Source organism: Hippopotamus amphibius, chromosome 1 (genome assembly GCF_030028045.1).
Source record: "Hippopotamus amphibius kiboko isolate mHipAmp2 chromosome 1, mHipAmp2.hap2, whole genome shotgun sequence".
NCBI classification, from domain to species: domain Eukaryota; kingdom Metazoa; phylum Chordata; class Mammalia; order Artiodactyla; family Hippopotamidae; genus Hippopotamus; species Hippopotamus amphibius.
This window is the reverse complement of record NC_080186.1, coordinates 237,381,299-237,406,608: the sequence shown is the minus strand read 5'-3', so window position 1 is coordinate 237,406,608 and position 25,310 is coordinate 237,381,299. Positions and strand designations below refer to the sequence as shown.

General features: G+C 40.3%; 1 protein-coding gene across 3 annotated transcripts in view; it reads left to right on the top strand.

The window, feature by feature from the left end:
* Nucleotides 1-25,310, top strand: part of PARP8 (poly(ADP-ribose) polymerase family member 8) — a 167,484-nt gene that overhangs the window by 60,191 nt on the left and 81,983 nt on the right. The gene's annotated exons all lie outside the window — the stretch shown is intronic.

The following is a 25,310-nucleotide window of genomic DNA, read 5'->3' as shown; positions in this document are numbered from 1 at the left end:
GTTTAAAATAAATTATAGCTAATCAAATGTGCGGCTTTGTTTCCTTTTAAATGACACGGTGTATGTGCCAGCCCTGCAAAGGGAGGAAATCAGTTTGGTTATCCTTTACTGAAGACAGAAGTTGATTGGTTCAGAAATGAATTTGCAGCTACATGAATTGATGTTTATGAATTGATGTGTAGATGAGTAGGTATCACAGTTTTTCAAAAAGAAATGATCGCTCATGAATATATGGTGAAATGTTAGATAATTCTTCCCGCTTCTACCCATCTGTCTGCTTTATTAGTGGAAAATAATGTATGTTATTTGTTTTAAAATTTTCTTTGTGAAAGCAATACCTAATACAATTTTGGCTGCATAATGCTACTCTTTTATATTTTTATTTTTATAATTGGAGTTAAAATGTCTGAACTTTTTTTGATTGGAGTAGTAGTTTAATACCAGTTAAATGAATTTAGTTGTTTTTCAGAAAGCGTTTTACATAATGTCTGTGTATGTGTGTACTAGCTAGAAGTGAATGTGGACTAACGTCTAAAGTAAGAAAAACGATTAGTAAATTATTTACCTATTTACACTTTTAATAAAATATTTATACATAGTTCAAATAAAAGTCATATCTGATTTCACTGTTAATCATTACATTTAATCTGAGAAAGTGCTGGCGAACTGTTGCTTCCTGACATAAGTCCATGTTCAATCAAGGCATGTCTCTGAAACTCAAACGTAATTTCCTGAATTTAGTGCTAATAACGGCTGTTAACTAAAGCATAGTGAGTGGGCTAAATAACATAAATTAAAGGGTAATACATCAATTTACTAATTGTTTTTTCCATGGCAGACATTTTCAGTTGTTTATATAGGACACCACACTGGTGCTAAAACAAGTATTTACAGTTTGGTCACGTTGCGATAGCAGTGGAAGATCTGTTAGGTCCTAAGCCAGTCTTTCTAAAACATAATCAGTATGTTCTGTTCTGTGGGTGTTTCTATCTCAGTATGGCAGTGCTAATGTTGGTCTTATCAGTTTGTAAGCAATTCTGCTTAGTTTTTCTAATTCTGTGCACATAAGCGAGATTTCTTCAAATCATGACTGGAGAAGCCTCCCTAAGAGCTTGAGCTGTTTATGGCTATGCCACCTCCTCCTCTGGTATTTCCATGCCTCTTTCTAGAAAGCTGACAATTTGGTTGCTTTATATGTGGTTATTTCATAGCTATGCCATGTGGATTCAAGTTGTCTCCCTCCCAACTTAAAAAAAAAAAATTCTTTTTACTTAGCTGTGTGTCAGACAGATCTGGGTTTGAAGCTTCACTTTTTCCCTTAGTAGAATGTGGCTTTGGGAGTGTTTTTAAACTTAGGAGCCTAAACTGTACAGTAATAGTGAATTTAGGTTGTTTTGTTAAAATGACCTAAATTAAGTGCTTGGTACATAAACGATGTTCAGTGAAAATAGATTGAATGAAAGAAGTATGTGTAAACTGTTTCATTAGCTGCCTTCCAAGCTTTATTCTTTTCCCATTTTATAAACATGTGTTTCCTGATATCGATACCTCAGGTTTGATTTCAGAATCTGAGAGGGGAGGCTGCTTTTTCTCATGTAACCACACTGACCTAGCATGGCTAACCACGATAGAGCACATTGCATATTGCCAACGATGTCTCAGTTAACAAATCCCCTGGGAACAAAACTCCATCTAATAAAGTTGACTTGGGCACAGCAATGGTGGAGAAAGTTCCCTTTGCCCAGTGCGGGAAGACCCACAGGGGAGCTGCTTGCACGCTGGTCTCACGGGGACTGGCTGGCGCCTGAGTGTTCTCTGAGCGGGCAGTCCCACCAGGAGTTGTTCAGGTGGATCACGTGCACGTGCAGGAGGCACTGATCATCTCGGCATCGTCTCTGCCCCCTGCTGTAGACCTGTCCCAAAGGGCAGAAGCGAAGCCACTCTGCTTGCCCAAAGGCAGGACTCCTTTATTTGGAGGGGAAGGATGGAGGTGCACAGGGGATGGAATGATACATCCCTGCTTCCTTTATTGTTTCTTCTTGTGGACACAACCGGAAGAGTGTGCCGTAGGAAACTGTTCTGCCATGGGGAGTTTAAGGTTAAGGTAATCTCTGAAGGGGAAAAAATGGGGGAAGGGTAAGGTAGGAGTTTGGGATGAACGTATACACACTACTATATGTAAAGTGGATAATCTACAAGGACCTACTGTGCAGCACAGGGAACTCTATTCAGTATTCTATAATATCCTATACTGGAAAAGAATCTGAAAAAAAGTGGATACATTACGTGTGGGAAAAAAAAGGACAAGGTAGTCCCATGCTATGGTGACGTTGATAGTCATAAATCAGAACCATCTCAGATTTCTCAGGGCCTTCGAAGGTTGTAAGAGAAACACTACCGAGTCCAAGCTCGCTCTGCGCGCCACACGACAGCCCCACGAGTTGGAGGGGAGGTGCTGAGGCAAGAAATAATGACCTTATTCGGAAAGCCGGCAGACGGAGAAGATGGCAGGCTCCTGTCTCCAAAGGCCGTCCGTCTTGCAAAACATCTCCGGGAGTGACCAGCCTCAGTGAGGGGAAGTGGTCCTGTCTTCTCTCGCGCAGCCACTCAGGGGCGGACGTGGTCAGGCTGTCTGCCTGTGAGCAGAACCGAGGCACTCTGACTTCCAGGCCGCGGGGCAGGGCCCCCTGAGGCAGCCCCTTGTGTATGATCCTAATAACCAAGGCAGCAAGGGCAGAGGTTGACGTCCGAGAAGCAGATCAGCGTGGCGTCCCATCCAGCTCTTCCCTGGGACAGACACACAGGCACTTCCTTTGCAGGAGTGTTTTGTGAGTGACAGGGCTTTGCCCTGTTGATGATTTGGGCAATCATTTTATCCTCAGCGCCCTGTCTGCGGGGCTCTAGTATTTCTGTGACCACGTCCCCCTTTTGTAACGAACATCTGAGCTACTTCCTTGTCCAGAGCGCTGTCGGCCCGTTTGGACACGATGTGAGTCAGCCCTGGCGCGCGTGTGCCAAGGACTCCCTTCTGTGGACGTTTGTCCAGTCCCTGTGCCTAAGGCTCCTGCTCCCCACCAGGCTCGGCTTCCTCCAGAAAAGATGGACGCGGATCCGCTCAGGCTGCATCCCTCTTTTTCTGTTGTTTTTCTTTGTGCAGATACTGTGTCAAGTGCTTTGATCAAACATATTGCCATGGTAGATGTGGACAATACGTTTAAAAAGTACAGTATTTCAGATAATCTACATTACTTGTAGGCTTGCCTTCAGTTCTTTCAACAAAATATTTGAAGGTTGATTATGATTTGCACATTCTGCTGTGCCTCGGGCTACAGGTACTACAGGTACACAGAGGAATAAAATGCAGTTTCTGCCCGTGAAGAGGTCCGGGTTCTACATTTAGTTTGGAAGATAAAGGCTAGAAAATGAAAAATTTGAAGAATGAGGGCGGTGCATTTACATTCCTTCCACCTTTTTCGTTTGCTCATCTGCAGATTTCTGCCCAGTTATCACTTTGTCCAAGACCCCCACACCAGGGGAAAGTCACATGCCTTTGTTTTACGCTGCAGTTTATGGTGTCGTCTTTCCTTCAGCGCATTTGTCATAACTGTAATTTTCATTTATTTGGGTGATATTTTCATTGTGTTTTCCTTCGATAGACTAGAAAGTTCCCGAGTTCCGGGGTCCAGTCTATTTTAACTCACCTGTGTTGGCCCAGAGTAGGTCTTCAATAATCATTTCCTCCATCCTTGGTTGAGTGAATACTGAGTTCTCACTGTTAATGACTGGTGAGAACTAACTATAGAATTCGGTTTCTTGTTACATTCTTTTCACTCTGAATGTGACTGTCCTTTCTCTCAAGGGCTTTTATTTGCGGTGTTTATAAAGCTTCTCACCTGTGCTTTTAAAAGTTCTTGTTTGTCTTGTAGCGCTTTTCTTAATAATGGGATAATCACTTTGAATTGCTTCCTCTGAGTCATGTTTGTGATGGGTGGAGTGGATTAAGGTATTTGAGTGCGTTATTTAAATTGGGTGCATATTTGAGAAAGAAAGTTTGGGGACTGGAGCTGGGTGGACGTGACCATCGCCTGCATTCATTAGTTCTGTGCCATTTTTCCAGGTGAAATACGTTAAGGCTTAAGTGTTTTCCTTTAAATTGTAATGAGTATTCCTAAGCCATTATCTTGTTTCCTTTGTTAAATGACGACATTCAGTGAAGACACTTCATTGATACTTGCAATTTTAGAAAACAGAGTGGGTGTAGGTGATGAATGGATGCTGTTGAATTAGGCTATGATCTGAATTTTGAATTATCTAGGAACCAGCTCATTTAAAAAGGTAACAGTGATTCTGTTGGTCTTAACCGTTTGAGATCTGATCAACTTTTGTCATTTCGATATTTTCATAGTCTTTTAAAATTGACCTCGTTTTTATATTGTTTTCCTCTCTGCTATGCTATGTGCAGTTTAACGGGTGGTTATCTCAGCTTCACTTTTGCTATTTGACTATCTATTTTTATATCAGGCCCTTGTTTTCTTAGGAATCACACTTTCAGAGTTAAGGTGCTGTGGTTTCCTCAGTTCTTAAAGAACTACACTACAGAGATTTGTTTTTCCTTTTTCTTTTTCCTTTCTTGGCACCCACATGGGACTTTTGGTTACATCCTTCCATAATTAGTTGCCGTTTCTTTCCGGAGAATACCTGATACTGAAATGGTTCTAAAAGAGAGGTAAGACTAATGTTTTAATATTTCAGTAATTTAATATCAAGGAATTGAAATATTTTTGAATTGATGGCTTCTCCAGCAAAGTTTGAAATGGTGTGTAAATTTATAAGTAGGATTTTGATATCACTTGAAATTTTTTATGAAGTATTTTAGAGTATTTCCACATCCTTTCATATCGGAGACATCTGTATGTTAACTTTGAAAAATATTTCATGTGATGAAACAGATCAGAGTTCTTCATTGATGCAGAAAAAAGTAACCAGTATTGTATTTCCTATTCAGATGAACTGAAGATTCACACCTTTCCCCGTAAGTGTACTTGGCCGGGTGGTAATTTTGTGGTTCAGTCTGGCGGTGCGCCTGTGCGTGTGCGGCAGCTGAAAATTACCCCTCTTCTGGAGCGAAAATCTCACTTATTTAAAAAAATTGACACTTTTTTGCTCTCATTGCTTTGGCGGCTCTGGACTAAGTAAAAGTTTTCAGCAGTCCCCTCATCATTATAGGAACTTACCCTTGGTAACTCATATACAGTAGATTTGCAAAATTGATGCCACATAGAATTGCACGTATCTTCATTCGCAAAGATTGCTTTCCTAAGGAAACAGTATACAGAGGAGCAATAACCGTTTCTTCACATTTGGCTGTTAAATGCATTTTATGATTGGTTTAAATGGAATGACTTCTGACGTGGAGCAGGAGCTGGTGTTAGCTGCATATACATGTTCATAATATGCTGCACAGACTCACTTAAATCATTGTGAAAAACGATAAAATTTAATGGAAAGCATTAGTGCCAAAGAAGATGTCTTCTGAGTTCTGGACCAAGTGCTGTGTAACCAAGGGCACATTGCTTGACCTCTCTGGGCCTTAATTCCCTCACCTGTAAAATGAGAGACCCAGATAGGTGGTCCATTTTTATGTCTATAATTCTGTGAGTGTTATGGGAGTAAATTTTATTTCTCTTTGCAGTTCAGAAAGCTAAGTCTTTTTGAATTACTTCTTTTCCGTTAGATATGAATATATCCTGCAGGCATCTTCCATCCCTCTCTTCCAGATTAGCTTTCTCAAATGTTTTTCCTTCCTTTTCTTACCAATAAATTTGGACTCTGTCTTGACACGGATGACAACCTCAGTATCCTCTGTGCCACCTTGCAGACTTTAAACATAAAAACCCCCATTGGCTTTAAAAGTATGCATTAGGAGTATAAGTCTGGCCTTGAAATATTTCCCACCTTTTAAAAAATATTCGCTGCCTGAACAGAACTTATTTTAGAGTGTAGAATGGGAGAAGAAAGGAGCCAGGTGCATTTGAGAATGTGCTTACAGTCAGAGGAACATTCCAGATACTTTCTTAAAGCGAACACCTATGGAAATATAGTGACTAAGGTATGGAGAAGTGTTTTAGCTTGTCTCCTCCTCTTTAGGGAAAGCACCTGTCTATAGTTCCTCTTTAAGATTGGAACAGGGTTTTTAAAAAACACAGGAGTCATCAGCACGGATTGTAGGTGGATTTTAACTGGATTTTGTTTGGTCTTAGTTTTATCAATTTTTTCTTTGTTAGTCTCTGTCATTTTATAGATGTCAAACCTGCTTTTCTGTCTTAAAAAAGCCAATATGACAGAACTGAGTTATATGTGGATTATTAACCAGTACTTTAGCTGATGAAATATCTATTCATTGCCCAAAATCGAGATGTTTTGGTTGTATTTTGAATGATTTCCTTTGAAAATAATTTATACTTTTAGAATATGAATAAATTCTTTTGTTATGATGATCAAAGGTGAAATACAACAGATGAAGAAATAACTGCATAAACTTAGGCATATTGGTTAGAAGCCACGTTGCAACCTGTGAGGGAAAGGGTACTTGGTGGGACTGGGCTTACTGTGGGACAATAGCTTTATTCTGTTGACTCTATGTTCAGAAATACTTTGAGGAAGAAGATTAGATCTTGTCACAGAATAATCAAAAATTTCTTGCTGTAGCCAGGCTCAGTGTACAAAATCACAAGAGGCCAAAAGACTGTCAGGAAACTGTCAGAAAACCTAGCTCTTCTGGTTCCACATGGAATTGAATGAATCCCTATAAATTTATGTTTCTTCATCTGTAAAATAAGAGTGTGCGTGAGGTGACTACTGACTTCTCTTCTACTCGAACACTCTGTGAAATCCTGATCATATTATGAACATTTTTTTTTCCCATTTCCAAAGCCTTTTTTATCTTTCGGTTGGCCTTCAGAGAGTGAAATCAAAACAACCTCTCTCCGTTCTGAATACCTTTGTTCAATTGATTTCTCTTCCACTCTTCTATCCGAAAGAATGAACACGTTCGTCTGTTGGACTTGAGTCAAATGAAAACGTAAAATAGGAGATTCATAGCATTGTGCATTTGCTTGTACCGATCTGGCTCGTGTAAAGCTGATGAGCCTGGTAGAGATCTTACATGTATCTCTATGCTAAAGAAGAAGGATGTGCTTGCTGAACCTTGAATAAAGGATCACTAGACAGCTTTTTGTCCTTTCCTTTGTGAAGGTGTATTAATCCTGATCTTAACTGTGATGGGAAATGTTTGTTACCTCCTTCAGATAGTTTTCTCTTCCTTTCTTTCCTTTTCTTTTTTGAATATAGTTATTGGGAAAGCATAAGGTATAGGACTGAACGCTTAGGTATTTATGTGTAGATTTCTTATAATCAGTTATGTACTTGCTTAATTACAGAATGTGGCCTCACGAGTCACCCTTTAAATATTAAAAGTTGAAATATTTCAGTTATCCAGATTCATTGTCCAGAATTTCTAAAGCTAAAAGACCCTGAGAATTGAACAGAATTATTTTGTAAATTTGGCCTGTGTTTAGTGGCCAACTGATGTGAATTGACATGAGAGTGTTTACAGTGAACACGCATGCATCTTCCCTCCATGTATGTTACTGGTTTTGATGGTAAGGTGTAAAACGCACACTCTGGTACCATTCTGAAAGATGAAAAACTCTGAATTTCAAAGCACATCGGGCCACTAGGGGTTCAGAGAGGAGGCTGACATCTTTATCATCATTAATTCCCCAAAGGATTAGCATGTGAGCATCAGAACATTGCTTTCTTACTCACTATTGCTGGTAGTGGAAGTATAGTGCAATAATTTAGACAATAATTTGTGCTTGCTCCTAAGAAAGGTTGGAATTAGAATCTGGAAAAATAAAATACAGTATGAGAGAGAATCTTAACAACAAACAAAACGTTATGATAGTACTTAGGTATCAGAATTAGTGCATAGTACTTGTGATTTTTAAAACCAGTGTTGTTTGCTACAGATGTAAGTAGTGCTTTGTACAGATTTGCTAAACATGGTTAAAAGAAATTCTGAATAGAAATAATTGATATGCTGACTGATATTTGCATAAAAGCAGTTAATGGACTGCTTTGGAAACATTCGATATTTTGTTGAGTAATTTGGCTTTGAAAACAAAGTAGTAAAAATTGTTTTTTAAGGACAAATGCAAATGACATACAATAGTTTTGACTCAGCAGATTGTATTTCTTTTTAGTAACTATAGGAATAAAATGGTGAATTATTTTCATGTAACAGTGCTTTTAAATTTCTAATCTGTGCTCATAGATGACATTCAGTTTTGATGAAAAGCTTGCTCCTGACATAACAGATGGTGTCTATTGGACTGTCTGGTGGGAAACTTGACTTTTAAAGAAAACTGAAAATTCAGTTGCTAGTACAGCACTTTTTTAAAGTTGAAGTAGAGTTGATGTACAACTGTGTAACTATATAACTTACAGGTGTGCAGTATAGTGACTCAATTTTTAAAGGTTACACTCCATTTATGGTTGTTATAAAACAGTGACTGTATTCCCCATGCTGCACAGGGTGTCCTTGTAGCTTATTTTACACCTAATAGTTTATACCTTTTCCCCACCTTCCTCTCTGTTGCCCTTCCCCCCCGCTCCCCCCAGGGTTTGTTCTTTATATCTGTGCGTGCTTCTTTTTTGTTATGTTCACTAGTTTGTTGTGGTACCAATACTTTTTGAAAATTTTCTTTTGCTTAAAAAGCTTTATATTTTAAAACTCGTTATGAAATAGTTTTTTAAAAGCTTCAAAATGTTTCCGATTGATTGACTTTAACTTAAAGTCTTATTTTATGACATTTTTTTTGAAAAAGCATATTAAGCTGTAATATCTGTGTATATGTTTAGATAATTGAGGAAATGGCTTAGCAAGTACTGACTCATGACCTCACAATTTGTTATACATAAAAGGAGCTGCTTGTCAATATCTATGGTAGAATCTAATGTCTTAATTATCTTTTTCAGTCTCTTATCATATGAGGCTTCATTTTAACATTCAGTATGATTACCTAGTTTCCTACGAAGTCAGATTCTCTACAGTTCCGTACATATCTGGTTCTCACACTTGTTCATCGTTTCCTTAAATGTGTATTACTCATCAATTTCTGGTGCGTCCTCCAGCATTATAGTTACTTCCAGAAGCCCTCCTTAAATGACCTTGTGCCATGGAGAGCGTTTGCTCACTCTGTTCACACTCTGTACAGTGACCGGTAGGTTTACTAACGAGGAAGATGAACTTAAGTGACATGCTTCGTCACGAAAAACAGTGTTGGAAAGTTGTGAGAGCCTATGCTCTGATGACGTTAAGTGCAGAAATATGGATAAGAGTGGTACAAAAGCTTCTAACGTTGAACTCTCTCTCTCTTCTCTGCGGGGCTTTGTTTCAGCTCCCACATGGGTATTCATTTTCTTCTCAGTTGGTTCCTGTGAACTTGTAGTAATTTATGAAGGATTACTTGAGGGTAGAGTTGGAGGTTGGGAACTCTCATAAAGGAAATTTCACCATTTTCCTATTTATTGGCCCTCTTAAGAAAAGGAAAAGGAAGAAAGAGAAGAAAAGATCTTAGTGATGGTGCAGAAATAGAGCATCCAGTTCTCCATCTGCTTTGGGCTGTCACAGTCACCATGATTGTAGATAGCTCTGCGTGATGGGGGGGGGGGGGGGGGGCAGGTGGGCGAATTGTTTGCAGAAAGTCACATAATCATTTCAGACAAGTCAATCTGTCACTAATGTATGTGCTGTTGTATAGAATTGATTCTCCTTTCCTATTTCATGTCCTTAGAACTGTATAATTCCCAATCAGGTGTTCCCAGGATGGCTAGTGTACATTTTCTATCTCAAATTGACTGAGGAAAGACAGTTAATGCTCTTTCTCTCTCCCTCTCTGCTTTGCTTTTCTGTGCATTCTTTGCTCTGAGAAATTTCTTCATTGATTTATCTGGGGTTAAGAGGTTCATCACTTTTTAGAAATAGAGAAGTGACTTTCCATGGGTGCTGGAGTTTTCCCACTTTCTTCCATGAATTCACAGTGCCAAAAGCAAGGATGCCGAGACACAGATGTGTTCTTTCACATGCATCGCCTAGAAAGGGAAGCTCAGAGCGTGGGGTCCTTCTGCCCACCCTAAATTCAAACCCTAAGAAGATTACATATGCAGAACCAAGTGTTAGACAAACTGTATTCCAGGCCCTCAGTGTCGTTGGCATCACTATAATGTTACTGTAATAGGAATTCATCGCGAACAGAAGTGTTTGCAGTGATTGGAAGAACATTTTTATAAGTCAGGTGGATGGTTGCTCCTCTTGTTTGGTAGTGCTATAATAGGATTCCAGTGTCCCTTTGTACAGCTCCTGGGGAGCTAGCCAAACAGAATAGTTTCTGTAATTTATTTAAACATATTTGCATGGCTTGCAAATATTGAAATTTCAAGACCTTCAAGTGCCTTTTGCTGTTTGTTCAGATTTTATAATCAATATTGCAAATATCAAGTGTAATATTTTCACGATTCTGAGCGTGTTGAATTATAGATGAATGTACTTGAACCCTCTGCATGTAATATGTAAACACAGGCAATGTGACTTCTGTGTTCTCTCATATCAGGACATTGTACAGTACAGCAAAATTCCATTACAATTATTTGTTTCATGTAGACCCATTATAGGCCAAATTATATCTCTTAAAATGTTTCATATGTAAAAAAAAATCTGTTCCGTGAGTGAAAGACAGCAGTATTTATCTCTCCTAAAATCAGATGTATAAACAGACTTAAGTTAATTGTTTTAGGTTGTTTATCTTTGGTAAGACATGAAATACTTCTTATTCTACCATATTTTAAGAGTTATTCAGTGTGCATGGCAGGGGAGCTGTAAGTATATTTTGAACACCTCTTCGGATACAATATGCTCAATATTGAGCTTCTGGGACATAACAGTGAATGAGATACATAGAGATCTAGTAGAATAAGACACATTAGATCTAGTGCAGGAAAGAAGCATTGATCTGATATTCGCCTAAATTATAACCGTGAGAAGTTTTAGGAGGCATTTATGAAAGTGTTTAGTAAGGGGACTTGATCCTGTCTGGGTCAGGTTGGACAGAGCAGGGGTAGAACCTGAGAAAGTAGAAAGGTAAACTAATTCCTAGAGGATGCATAGGATCTAGCCAGGAGGTATAGAGGAGTTCCCCTATTTTGTTAATGAATATACTCTTGAGTTGTGGAACAAAATTTTTAAATTAATTCTAGTAGTTTTTCTCCTATAAATATACTTGATTACACTATAAAGTTTATTCCAAGAAACCTTCTCCCCAAAAAGGATGTCCTTATCCACTTCTCCCCCACCGAAATGCCCTATACAACTATGAATCCATTTCAGTAAGTGTGTGTAGGAACAGAAACTTCTGACAAAGATGGAGTCACAGTGTCATTAGGTTACAGCGTTATATCCCTTTTACTGTCTGCACTCTCGTTGTAATGGACATGCCATTATGTATTTAACCATTCCCTGTTCGCGAACCTTTTCATTACCTCCAACGTTGCAACAACCCAGAAGTGTTTTAAGCAAAGTCTACATTATTTATGAAGTTGACCTTACCATTTTAGGACCTAAATTAAGCTGAAATAAGGAGGCGTTCATTTATAAATTCATTCCAAAGCTTCTTTGTTTATGTTCGCATGATTCAAATGAGAATTGGAGGTACAGACATTTAACTTACTGAGATACATATTCTTCATCAGAAAAAAGCTCATTTGTAATGCCGTGAACAGCAGTCATTTGCATTATGATCAGTTGTTTTTTGTTTTGTTTTTTACAACGTATCTTTTATTCCTGTAGAGTAGAAAAATAGCAGAAGGGATCAGAAATCCCTTTAGAATCAGATACTCACCTGCAGAGGGCCACTAAACAATGTCAATTGTTCCAGTGGAAAACACGCAGAATCCTTTTTGCCCATCTTCATGTTTTTGACAGTTTTTCCTTATAGTCTCCCTCCTGTGATCATAAGTCATTTTCAAAGGTGATTCTTCATCACAGAAAGCTTCAGCAAGAGTGTTAATTTGCTGAGTTTGCAAATCTAGAATCATGACCTATTGAGGTGATAGTTTAACTTCTCTCCAGAATTTTTCATAAGAAATCTTAAACTGGAGCTTTAAAAGCCTCTATTATTTGCTTCTCTGAGGCCAGAAAAACAAAACCAGGACACACTCTACAACAGATTTCACCTTCATTACCTGTGTAATTGGATGAATAACTGTTTGGTTGAGTCCTCCCGGAAAATGACCTTTCTCACCCGCTATAATTCTGGGACCCACCGGCCAGGCAGTTTTCCTGGCAGAGATTTGTAGGCATTAGTTCCACAGAAAAGTCAGTTCTTGTCTCAGTAGTTGCTTGCCATTTCTGATTAAATGAAAATCATTTTGAAATATGATATTTTAGGGATAGCTTTGGTTACGCAATTGCTTTGTCCGGTAATATCCTGGTTAGAAAAGAGAGCAGATTCTTACTGAACCTGTGAAAGTAACTATATGGCCATGAAATGTAAGGAGACACATTAGGAGTTTCTGAATTCCCGGGGGGGGGGGGGGGGGGTCAGTGAGAATTAGATGCTTTTTTAAAATGTTTCATTTTCGTTTATAAAAGCAGTGTCTACAAGATTGAAAGTTCGATCCAACTCAAAAAGAAAGAAGAAAAGATGAAAATCTTCCTCATCTATCAATTAGAAAATGGAATATTAAGACAGGAACAACAGTATCTAAACAAATAGCTACGGTTAAATGTTCCTGATTCAGTTCACTCAGTCGAATGTAATTCTTGTTTCATTGGATCTGTGGCAGCAAGAGTCTGCCTTGATGACTTTTGCTTCTACAGGAGTTTAGACATGTATTCAAAACAGGTGTTCAAAATAAAATAATAATTAAAAAAAAAAAAAAAAAAAAACAGGTGTTCTGATTGTAACCGTTTTGTTAAACTGCCCCCGTTCCTTGATTAAACCATCCACGTGGCTCTCTTTTTGTTAAATATTTGTTACTTTGAGGCTTTTAGTTACATATTTACTGGCTTAAGAATGAGTTGCATTTGCTAATTGGATATCTAGTAATCAATTAACTTTGTGGTCAAAATATGTCAGATTTAAGTACATTACTCTTGTTTTCAAATAATTATACTTTCCACATTAATCTTGTGAGAGCAAATCATTTTTCAAAAACTTAATGAAGAGTAAAAGGCTAATTGATTTTAGTAAGCACCAGGAAATACTATTCTACAATCCGAAAGTCTCCTGTTTCGTTGCTGACCTCCCAAAAGGCTGTAGTTCAGAAAGGAAAAAACAGAAGCAGTGGATAGGACTACAGCTTTCCAAATCCAGTTTTACACCCATATGGTATGGAAACAACACAGTAAACGGAATGCACATGAAGGGCTAAAAAAACTTTAACCACAGGCGGGAAATGTTATACCATAAAGAAAATGATCTTATCTTTGACAAACAGAATAGCAAGTAACTTGCAGCTTTTACTGTATAATGTCTAATATATTACAATTGCTTTCAGAACTTAAGTTCTATAAAAGTTATGAATATGATTTAAAACACTAAATAGATCACTAGTGTATTCTCTACTTTCAAATAATTAGGCAAAAACCATGAAATTAAATCATGGCTAAATGTCTATTAATTTTTAATTTAACTAGCTTGTAGACATTTACGTTAAAATTACTCAAGCGGTTGAATAGGTCTGTGTCCAAATTAGGATGATTTTGGTTGTAAGAAAAGAATATTTTATTCTGGCTTAAACTGTAAAAGCGAAGTTACTTCCTCGTGCCATGAAAAGTTCATTGATGATGAGAGGTAGGTTTATTCTGAATAGGGCTCTGTCTCTGTCTTGGAAATTTCCTAAGCTCTGCGGTTCTCCGTTTACCGTGGATGTCAGAAGGCTGCCAGCAGAAACTATGGCTGTATGTGTCCTCAGCCACAAACAGGAGGAGCAAGTGTCACTTCCCAAAGCCGTTGTATAAACGTTCCAAGCTCTACTCTGAACGAATCACTCTGAACCAACCACTGCTGCAAAGGCGTAGGCTGGGTGACTTCTCTTTCCTGCGTCAGGAGAGGGAACGGCAATTCTGGGTGGCTTATCTCTCTACCTGAGAGAAAGGATTCTCCTCCTGCAGATTCAAAGGCTTCCTCCTGCGGCAGGGGCCGGGGAAGGAGGGAGCGAGAGGGAGGAGGCCTTGTGGATATCCTTACAGCATTATTCTGTGTCTTCTCATGCTTGAATATTTGGGGAGGGGAGGAAGTTGAGAAATCATTTTCATTGATCTTTGCCTCCCATTCCACATGCTGCTTTCTTCCACATGACATCTTCCATGTGATACTCTAGACAAGACGAGGAAGTAGATGTTATCTCATCTAACAAATGAGCAGGAGAAAGTTAGCCAGTTTAATTTTCTCAGGTTCACGTGGCTCGTAAAGGCATATCCTAAAGTCCGTGCTCTTTCTTCTGCACTCTTCAGGTTGTAAACTAAATCATATGTGCTAAGTAATTTTGTGAGGACAGTTAATTCCGATTTGGAAGATCAAAAGGTGTATACATTTTAAATAAACATTCATTCCACAAATAATGGCGATGTCCCTGCTGTATCCTAGGTAGATGGTAGGTGCAGGGACACGGGTGAGGAAAGCAGGTGCCTCCTAATCTCACAGATTTCATGGGGGAAGCAAATGTTAATGTCACACAGTTAAGTGTAAAATTACAAACGGTGTGACTGTTCTGTTGTAAGATCTGCCCAAGCCTGGGAAGGTTGATCAGAAAGCTTTATCCTAGGAGGTGGCGTTTGAGTTGAGATCTAAAGGATGAGAATGAGCTCACAAGGCGAGAAGGAGCAGGTGGAGGGAGAGAACTGCGGGCAGAGGGAACGAGGCCTGGCTAGGGGCCGAGCGCTTTTGGTCCAGAGCAGAGAAAGTGAAGCGGGGGGTGAGACGAGGAGAGAGGCTGGGTCCTGCGGGGTCTTCCGGTGGTGTTGAGAATCTCGCTTGATATTCCACAAGAAGTCATTTAGGAAAGAACTGATGTTATGTACTTTAATTATTAGAGAAAGTTGGGGAGGTAATATCAGTATTTATTGCAGTTCTCTCTCTGAATATTCATATTTTCTTAAAACATGTTTTCCCACCTCTACAAAGCCTTACTTCAGTTACAGAATTATTCTGTCATATTCAGCTTTTCAGCCTTGACATGCTATGCAAATCACCTGTAGCAGCTTTAGACTTTTTATAAGCACGTATAACTTGAACTTCGATGTAAAATGGTGAAGGTAAAGACCTCATTTTCAGTGAATATTTATCAGAAGAGTACTGAATTAGGTACAGTTGCAAACTGTACGGAGAAGAAAACTCCAGACATTAAACTTTGAGGGAAGAAATACGGAAATTATATACATATTATACATATTTATGTTTCTATAAATTGAATGTAGGTTTCAGATAATATTTATACATAATTAACTTAGAGATCGCGACTTAGCATGCTCTGTCCACTATTCATGTCCTGTTGGAATTACACCTGTGACCTCCTCTTATTTTTGGTTGTGATTAAAGAAAGAGAGAGAAGCAGAACTTTATTTAAATATACTGTTGGTCTTTGCATTTGATTAAGGCAGTATAGAAGAATGGTTTTGCTCATACCATATGGTGTATTAATACCATAAATAAAGCATGTATCTAGGTTCCTGATTAAAGGTGGACTTAGGTCTGTCGAGTTCATCCTTGTCTGAGGATGGTTTACCTAGACGCCTAAACATTAGACCTGTGAGGTAATATTTAAGCATAGAAAGTTGCTGATTCAGCCACTTCCCTAAAATCAAACACAAGAACACCATTGCTTCTGATCTTGTTACTTCACTTGTTGAACGTACAACTTTAAAAATGATCAGAATAAGCTTTGAAAATGGAAACGTGTATTATTGAGAAGCTCAGTGTTTATTGGGCAAGCGTCTTCACCCTTTAACCCTTTGTAAAGGGTGGTATGCGTTGCCGATATCAACACTTATTTCCATGATGGGAAAGATGAGCCTTCTGTTCTGAAGTGAGAGCTTCCTGCTCTTGTCTTCATGTTGGTGGAACAGAAGAAGGGAGGGCAGATACATATACAGGGTTTTCCCTGGAGGCCTTGAGTAAAGCTTACTTATTCCTTGCACGGGATGCATGATGTTGTAACAAGTTCCTGCTCACACATTTTCCATACCTCTGCCTCTTCTGTCTAGGCAAACTGACATTCCTTCTCCTATACTTTCAAGATAGGAGTAGGCTAAATAAAGACTTACATGTACTGCTCTCCTGACAAGTAAACTAATTAAACTACTGATGAGTTTGAAATGCTAGCATGCCTACTTTTTGTGAAAATAGCTGGTGCTTCCATGTTTTAGAGCATCTCAGAGGTCTTCCCCTGTATCATGTCATTGAATTTCAGCTCGTGCTCTCAGATCTGGTGGTAATTCAAGTATCACCCTCATTGTGTAGATTTGAAAATGAAAAAGACAGAGACTACATATGACCCGGGCATTCAGAACCCATCCTACTACTGTACATCACAAAAAGCCTGTGAAGAGACTGTGAGGAAGGGCCTGACGCTCGTGAGTACAGTGGTTGTGTACCCAACAGGGAGAACTGCTGGGTACTCGCATTTGCTGATTTTTATCAACTATTTGAGCACTTGCCTACTACTACTAAGGTGTTCCATCCAGGACTGTCATGGTATATCTTCAGGTAATTTTGGGAAAAGATATGATCATTTATTCAGAAATTATTTTGTTGATAAGTTACTGTGAGAGAGCCCTGGGAATTTGAAGATGAAAATGTTTGGTCTGTACCTTCAGTCTAAGGATGGTTAAGGTCAAGGTGAAGTGGGACATAGGGGAAAGAACACCCGTGTCTGCTCTGGTTATTGAAGTTTCATAGGAAGTTGTTCTTGAGATTGAATCTTGGCGGGGGGGGGTGGGTTCTAGGAAAGTAAGTATTTGTGTAGGAGTAATAATAATTGTAATAATATTATTACTGAAGCAGCCAGTGTTTATTGAACACTTTGTTTTCTTCTCAGTGCTTTGCCCGAATTGACTTGTTTACTCCTTACAACAGCCCTGAGAGGCAGATACTACACACAGGGAAACTGAGGCAGAGGACGGTCAGTTATCTAGCCCTCAGTCATGCAGTTAATAACGGCACAGTCAGCCTCACAGCTCAGCAGCCTGGCACACTTTCCTTCGTGCGAACAAGATGACCTGTTTCTGGAATGGTAGGGCCTGCAGTGGCTGGACGTTAAGGCCTGTGGGTATTTGTCAGGGTTTTGGCTGGTCAGGTGCTCGTGGGTCAGATCATGAAGAGCCTTGGCAGACGAGCTAAAGAGTTAGCATTCTATTCTGTAGGATGAGTATTGATATGCTTTTGAAAGCACGATCCAGAGCTCACCTTCATTGGAATCACTTGGGGTGCTGTTTAGAGATACACACTCCCAGGTTCCGCTTCAGATCTGCTAAGTCAGAACGTTCCTGCTCCAGCACGTGGCCAGGGGGCTTGTGCCCTGACGTGGTCAAATGGCAAGTTGATCCCTCGCTTCTTACAGCAACGGCTGGTGTTATTTGTACCCACTTTCTTGGCATTTAACTCACTGAGTTGAAAATTCACGTAAAGAAGGCTGTGAGTTCTGTTTTATATGTGTTGCGTTTAATTTGCTTGCAGAATAGACTATTGAAAATGAGAGAAAAAAAGAAGCTGCCTGCTGGAATTTTTGAGTCTTCTGCTATAGCCGGTAGGAGACTTTCGTTGATACAGTTGAGATTACTCGTGTGAAAAAATAGAGCAGTCGGCATGGCTGGAAACCATTGAAATATGAAAACAACATGAAATATAAAATATCAAAAGAGATTAAGAAGGCATCAAAAGCAAGCGGGGACCCAGGGAGAGATGGAGTTCAGGAACCAGGGAAGGAGAGTTTCATGACTTCTTCATTTTTATTAAAGGCATCTGAGAGTTCATGTAAGAAAAGAACTAGGGGAAAAAAAGGCCAATGGTGACCTGAAGAAGCAGAAGTTTGGTGGAGCAGTACTAGGAGTGGAAGCCAGATTGTAACGTGCATGTAAAGTGGATGGCCAGTGAGATCAGGTTAGATTATTCTTTGTAAAAACTTAACTGTAAAATTGAGAAGAAAAGTAGGGTGATTAAAAAAGGCCACAAGGTAAAGGGAGAGCTTAAACATTACTAGCTTTTTTACTTTTTACGCAGTACACGTTTATTATAAGGATTGAAACAATACAGATGTAAACAAAGAATAGAGTTCCCTTTCATCCAGTAGCCAAAAGATAGCAACTATTAAAGTTTGTCATTATTTTTCAAGCCATGTTTCTATCTGTGTATATTTGTAGTAGGTATGCATTTACATATTTTTCATGAAAATGTTACAGCGGTCTAAATTTTTGTATGTACCTTAATGTATCAGAAACACATTTCTTTCATTACATTTTATTTTACACCATTACTCTTTCACATTTGCCTAGCGTCCCGTTGTGTGTATGTAATAGTTTGTATAATCCTATTATTGGCACTCTTGGTTTTGGTGGGTACCTTTTCATTTTAAATAGTGCTACCATTGATGTCTTTGTGAACCGATCTTTTCTCAGTTGTATAATGGCACATTTTTGATTAATTTTAAATGGTGGCATTGTTTGATTAAATGAATAGATAAAGGTACCAAATGGAGTGTGGGCTTGTGGGATCTATAAATCAAGTAGACAATATTAGTCTTAGATAAAAGGACAGACATTTCCTTCTTTCTGGATGCAAGGAGAGACGTATGAGATGTAGGTGGTTGGTGGGAGGAAGAATTGAGAGAATGTCTTGAGGAAGTCACCATATAATCATCTATTTTATCTTACTGTGTGTCGTGAAAGGGCAGGTGGTTATAGGGTGTGGGAAAGTTGTGAAGGTTTGAGAAGACTGCTGAGAAGGGCTGACCTGAGGCAGTCTGGTGGTTGTAGGCCAGGTGGGTAACCTGCGTGGGCAAGATGGGGGTGCATGATGGAGGAGGTGAGGATGGGGTGGAGAGAGTGGTTAGGTGCCTGCGGTCACATAGAGAGGGAGGGGAAGCCTAAAGGGGCTGTTGAGACCACCAGAGAAAGCCCGGGGGTGTGGGGACATCAGAGTAGGAACGGAGGAAGGGAGGCTGAGGACTGATACAGTGTGTCTAGGAGGAAGGGAGGCTGAGGACTGATACAGTGTGTCTAGAAGGTGGGACGTGGGGGTTGAGATTTTAGAAGGAGAGCAGGTCTGCTCCAAATTGAGGTCCAAGGTGTAGCCATGGATTTGGTGAGCAGAAGTTAAGGGGAGCTGAGGCCGTGGCGCTACGTGCAGCTTACCATCGTTGGGTGTGGATGTGAGTGACGTGAGCGATTTTAGCGGAGAGGGGGAGCGTGCGCTCAGATCCCGGATCCTGGACGCGTGGCGGAGTGGGCGCTCGCCGACGATGGCGCGGAGTGAAGGTGCTCCAGCTGGCTGACCTGGGTGTGGAGCGAGTGCTTTTGGAAGAGACGAGTGATCATGACAATGGTGATGAATGTTTGGGGAAGCAGATGGCATCGACATAGCAAATGTGAGCCTCTGGCACGCCCCACGCCACCTCCCAGTCTGAGTCCAGCAAGAGTCGCCTGCCGAGGGGTGGCCGGACAGCGTCTCTTTCACCCTGTGAGCCCGGAAAGGCGGAAGGACAGCATCCTAAGCGCTGGCGTGAATTTCCTTGCAGTAGCTGCCCCTGGGTCTGGGAGTAGGCGGGGTGCATGTATCCTCGGGAGTGAGCTGTTGTCTTGTAAGCGGACGTACAGAATAGAAGCCTGTACTCATAAGCATCCTAGCTAGGGTGCAGGACGTGCCATTATCTGCAATTTTGGTTAGTTTCTGCATTTTGCTTTTTCTCATGTAAATTCTAAAAGTGATCTAACTGGGAGAGAAAAGTTATGAAAATGTTTGATTTATCAAAGAAATTGCTTTAGATTTTAGACAGTAAGGTAAACGTGTATGACTCAGTAAATCACTGGTTTTTGCTCGCCCTGGCCAAAGCCCTGGGTGTCAGCGAAGAGGAATGAGTTCAGGACCCGGGAGTTCTGAGTTAGAGGTGGCAGAAAGTCGCCGCATTGCGGGGCCCGCTCGTAGAATACAGATGTTGAACTCAGTACCTCTGAGAGGTCTTCTTGGTCTAAAACGCTTTCGTCATCAAGTCTGAGTTCCCTCTTCTGTTGTGTTAAAACTGCCACCTTCCTTCAGCTCCTTCCTGTTCTTAGATCTGTGCGCTTGGGACCTAGATCTAAACTCGATCTATTTTCAGTTCTCTGCAGACGTTTCAAAAGGAAGAAGAGAGTAATGGAGCAAGTGGCTAAGTGATACAAGAGTGACCTTATGAATGATTTTAATTATAGGAATAAACAAATATTTAAACAAGATACAAGGTTAGGTGGATACTGAACATCCGAAGGTTCTCCCAGGGACTTCTCCAGAGGCGCTTGGCTGTCGGGAGGCGTCTTTCACTGGGAGAGGCTTTCAGAGGAATAAGAGGTGGAAGCAGCCTTTTTATCTAAAATGTTTTTGAGGTTGTGAAGTAACGTGTAGATTCCAGTTTTAAACCTGTGGTGTTAAGAACCCAGTCCTGTGCAGTACATACAGCCTGTGCCCAACACATGTCAACGGCCCTGAACTCCTCCGGCAAAGCACCTCAGTGTCGTTGTCATTTAGCAGATTCCACGTATCTGAAGGCATTTGTTTTGAATCAGAAATCAGAGCTTGCTGCAGGTTTTTCTTCCTTCTCATGGTCGCCCTCTTTCACTTTCTCTTCTGAGTGTTTTTGCCTGCTTTAGTAGTTATTATGTACAGCGTATGCTGCCCTCACTCTCATGTCTACGGAAGCTGGGTTCTTTGCTCTTTTCTTGGCCCTACCTTTTAAAAGGTCCTTTAGCTTAACCACCCATGTCTGCTTCTAATAATACTAGATTGTTTCCCTGAGGACTCTGGTAGTGAAACTGATTCAGATTCTACAGCCCTGGTGATTTTCCTTCTGGTGTACCACCAAGAAGATGCTATATATCACAGGGGCTGATGAATCATTTTGTAGGGCTTTTGTTTTCTGTTTTCTGTTTGAAAAATTAGGTATGATCATGAACACAGGAATGTCCCCTGATGTCACGAAGATGATACTACCATAAAATAAAATCATCATATTAGCTTTGGTCTCTGAAAAATGTAATATATGGTGATTTTGAGCAGATTGAGTTCCCCAGAGAACACTCATTCATGTAAAATTTCACTTCTGTAAATTTTTGTTGCTTGTCCTGGAAGCTGACTAAAATCACTTGGCACCTGCTGCTCTGTGTCTGGCGTTGTCCTGGGGGCTTTACACCTGTTAAGCCATTAAATCATCACGGCAGGCTTGTAAGGTAGGTCTGGATTCCCCCACTTTGCCGAAAAGCGATGGAAGCTGAGCGTATCAGAAATGACTTTTTGTATGCCACCCAGCGCAACGCTGGGATTTGATCCTGTTTGTTTGGCCCTAGTCACAGCCGTCTCCCTAATTGGAGATAGACGTGGGAATGTGTTAAGGCTTCATTTGGGGTTTAAACATTGAGTCGGATGAAAAGTGAAGCCAAGTGCTGTTGGTTGAGATGGTAAGCTGTTGGGAATTAAGCCAGCTTAGTACTGAGTATACCCTCTGGCAAGGCCCCAGGCTTCTGTCGCATCGTACTGCCAGAGGAAGGGTTGCCTTGGTCCTCGATCATTTCATTGCTGCGTAGTACAGTCCCGTTGTATAAGGGAACGAATTGTGGGAAAATAAAGTCACGTGGGGCCATAGTGTGTATCTGCCCCAGCTTGTTGGAGGCTCCACTGATGTGGGTATTTTATCTTCTGATGTTTGGCATCTGATTCAGGGCCCGAAGCGGAGCTCTTGGCTGGGGTCCAGCATCTGCCGTTGTTCCTGCTTCTCCTTCCCATGGTGCCCCTCCCCACGGAGATTTGCTCGTATCTTATTACTTCATTCCCTCTCTCTCCTCTTCCGTCATCTTAAACGTTTCCAATCACAGTGATTTCTTCAAAAGACTCGTTTTGCCCTAAAATCCTGCTATGCTCCATAGTCTGATTTCACTTGTATAATAATCTTGAAACTGCGGAGATGGAACACTGATTAGTGGCTGCCTGGGTTCAGAGATGTTGGGGTGAAGGGAGACAGGCATGACTCTAAAGAGGGCAGCACGAGGGAAATCTCTGAGTGACCAGACGTCTCGGTATCTTGATTTGCTATAGTGGGCGCACGAAGCAAATGTGAACAAATGATGTAGACCTGTACCCACATTTTACACGGCTGTGGATTACCTGCTGTTGATGTCGTGCTGTGGGAACATAAGATATAATCGGTGTGGGACTGTCGTGCTTTAAAATATTCACGTTCTTTTGTCTGTCGTATTCATTATGTTTCATATTCTTTGTTTCCCTCTGAATTAATTATTCAGTCAACTCCTGATGTTTTTCTACCTAAATCTTATTTGGCATTAACGCAGTGTTTGGCTTCTACCAGGTGACCAAGAAATGCTTCTTAAATTAATTGAACAATTAAATATACTTTATGACAGAACAGTATACCGGTACTTGATCTCATTACTAACCATCTTTTTCTCCTACTCTCCACTCTATTTAGTCTTTCTTGTCTCTGCCTAATCTCTCTCTAAGGACTAAGCAACACGCCAGGGATTTGACTGGTGGGGTCCTGGAGGCTTGGGCTGGCCCGGGAGGGTTGCATTGCCTGTGGCCGGAGTCACAAAGTGCAGTCACAAATTGTAAAAGGCAGTGGCTTCTTGAGGACTTACGACTTAGTGTCGTAGGACGAGATGAGCCAGGAAACCCAGGATGTAAACTAGTGAGCCCTGATCATCCGTCCACTCACATTTATCAAGGCTGGTTTCGTAGCCCACTGTGTGATTTATCTCGGTGAATGTTGTGTCCATGTGCACCTGACAAGAAAAAGATATTCTTCTGAATATATTTTGTGGTTGTAGTTTGTGATGAAAATCTATTTTAGGTGGTCTGTGTCTTTAATGATCTTTTCCCTTTGGGCGGGGGAAGGTGGGGTCTGTCCGTTTCTCATACTGTGATTGTGGAATTATCTGTTTCCCTTTGGTTCTGTCAGGTTTTGTCTCCTGTTTCTCTGTTATGTAGATGCGTACACATTCGTGACTCTTGTGCCTCCGTCCTGAGGAACTGGCCCTTTCATATTATGACTGGTCTCTGCATCTTTGTCTTGAGGTCTTTGTTATTAAACACGTCAGGCTTCTTATGCTTACGGTATATCTTTTCCACTTAAAAATTTCAGACTACCTGTGTCTTTTTATTTAATGTGGATTCTCTTAAAGACAGCATAGATTTGGATCTAGCTTTTTTTTTTTTAATCCATCTGTCCATCTTTGCCTTTTATTTAATGTGTTTAGTTCATTGGCATTTAAGGCAATTCTTGCTGCGGTAGGATTCAGGCACCATTTATTACTTCTTTTCTATTTGTCCCTTGTTTTTTGTTCCTCTGTTCCTGGTTTCTTTTGGATTAAAGCTTCCAAAATGATTTTAGAATTCCATTTAATTTATTGTTTTTAATCTTATTTTGTGCTTGCTCTAGGAATTACAATATATATTCTTAAGTTTTCTAAGGAGTTGTTATTTAGGGTTGGTATTATCCCATTTCCCATAAGATTAAGGACCTTGCAACTGTATATGACCGTTGAAACCCTCCCTGAGGTTGTGCTGTGATTGCCACGTGTGCTGTGTTTACATGTTATAGATCACACAGTGAAGGGTGAGAATTCTTACTTTAAACAGACGTGTATTTTAAAAACATTAAGAGAAAAACAGTCTTTTATGTTTACAGTTTCTGATGCTCTTCGTGCCTTCTTGGTATTTGGATTTCTGATATCATTGAGCCTGAAGAACTTTGTTTGGGATGTCTTGTCCTTTAGGTTTGCTGGGACATGCGTCCACAGTTTTCTCTTACCTGAAGGCTTCTTTATTTGCCTTCATTTTTGACTTGTGTGGCCGGGATAAAGAACGCGGGGCTCATGGTTGCTGGTCAGCCCCATTCCCCTCCCCCGCAGCTCCTCCCTGCTCTGCTGTCCTGTGTCCTCCACAGTTTCTTAGGACAACGTAACATTGGTTCTTCCTGCCCTGTATGGAATGTGTCCCTTTTTTGGGTCCTCTTTAAATTTTTTTCTTTCTATTTGGTTTTCAACAGTTTGACTGTGTGTACCTGGGAGTAATTTTCTTTGCACGTATCCTGTTTGGGGTTTTCTGAGCTTCTTCAACCTGTACATCTTTGTCTTTTTCCCAAATTAGCAGATTTTCAGCCCCCCCCCCCCGCATTATTCTCTCTCTTTTTTTACCTTCTAAAACTCTAATTATATAAGATATTTGCTCTTTTGCTCGTGTCCCACAAGACTCTGATTTCTTTGTGTTCGTTTGGGTTTTCCCTAACATCCTTAACCACATTTATTAACTGTTTTAACATCACGGAGGGCTAATCCCAACACTCGGGGCAGGTTTTCTTTTGCATGTAGGTTGAAGTTTCCTCTTTGTTCACATGTCAAGTAATTTGGACTGTATTCACTTTGTGAATGATGGTACTTTACAGAGGCTGTGTATTCTGTACGTTTCTTCAGAGAGAGTTGATATTTTTTGGTCTTCACAGGCAGTTATTTTGGCTGAACTCAAACTCAGTTTTGACTTTTCTGTGACAGGTGGCAGCTCCACTGATCCACCCGTAAAGCTAATGTTGAATATGTGCTGTATGTCATGCTTATGTGTTTAGCACAGGTAACTGTGCTGAAAATACAAACAGACATGGACCTTAACCTCAGGAGACTTGCAATCTGGTTGACGCGGAGAGGAGAGTAAGCAAAGTATGACAGATCCCCTGTGTCACGTGCGATAAGTACAGAGACAGAGGAGGTACTAAGAAAGGACTTGTTAAACATGATCTTTGAAACAACCCAGTCCTTCTGAGAACAGCAGGTAGTTTATTTATTGTATATAGTAATGGTGAAAGATTGGCTGATGAAGAGCTGTTAGTTACACTGTCATCATTTTGTTAATTCTTTGAAGAAAAGGAGGTGTTTCAAAAGCACGGCTTATTGTGAGGAAGCAGTATTAAAATAAATGTTTAAATGTATAAATGTTTAAGTT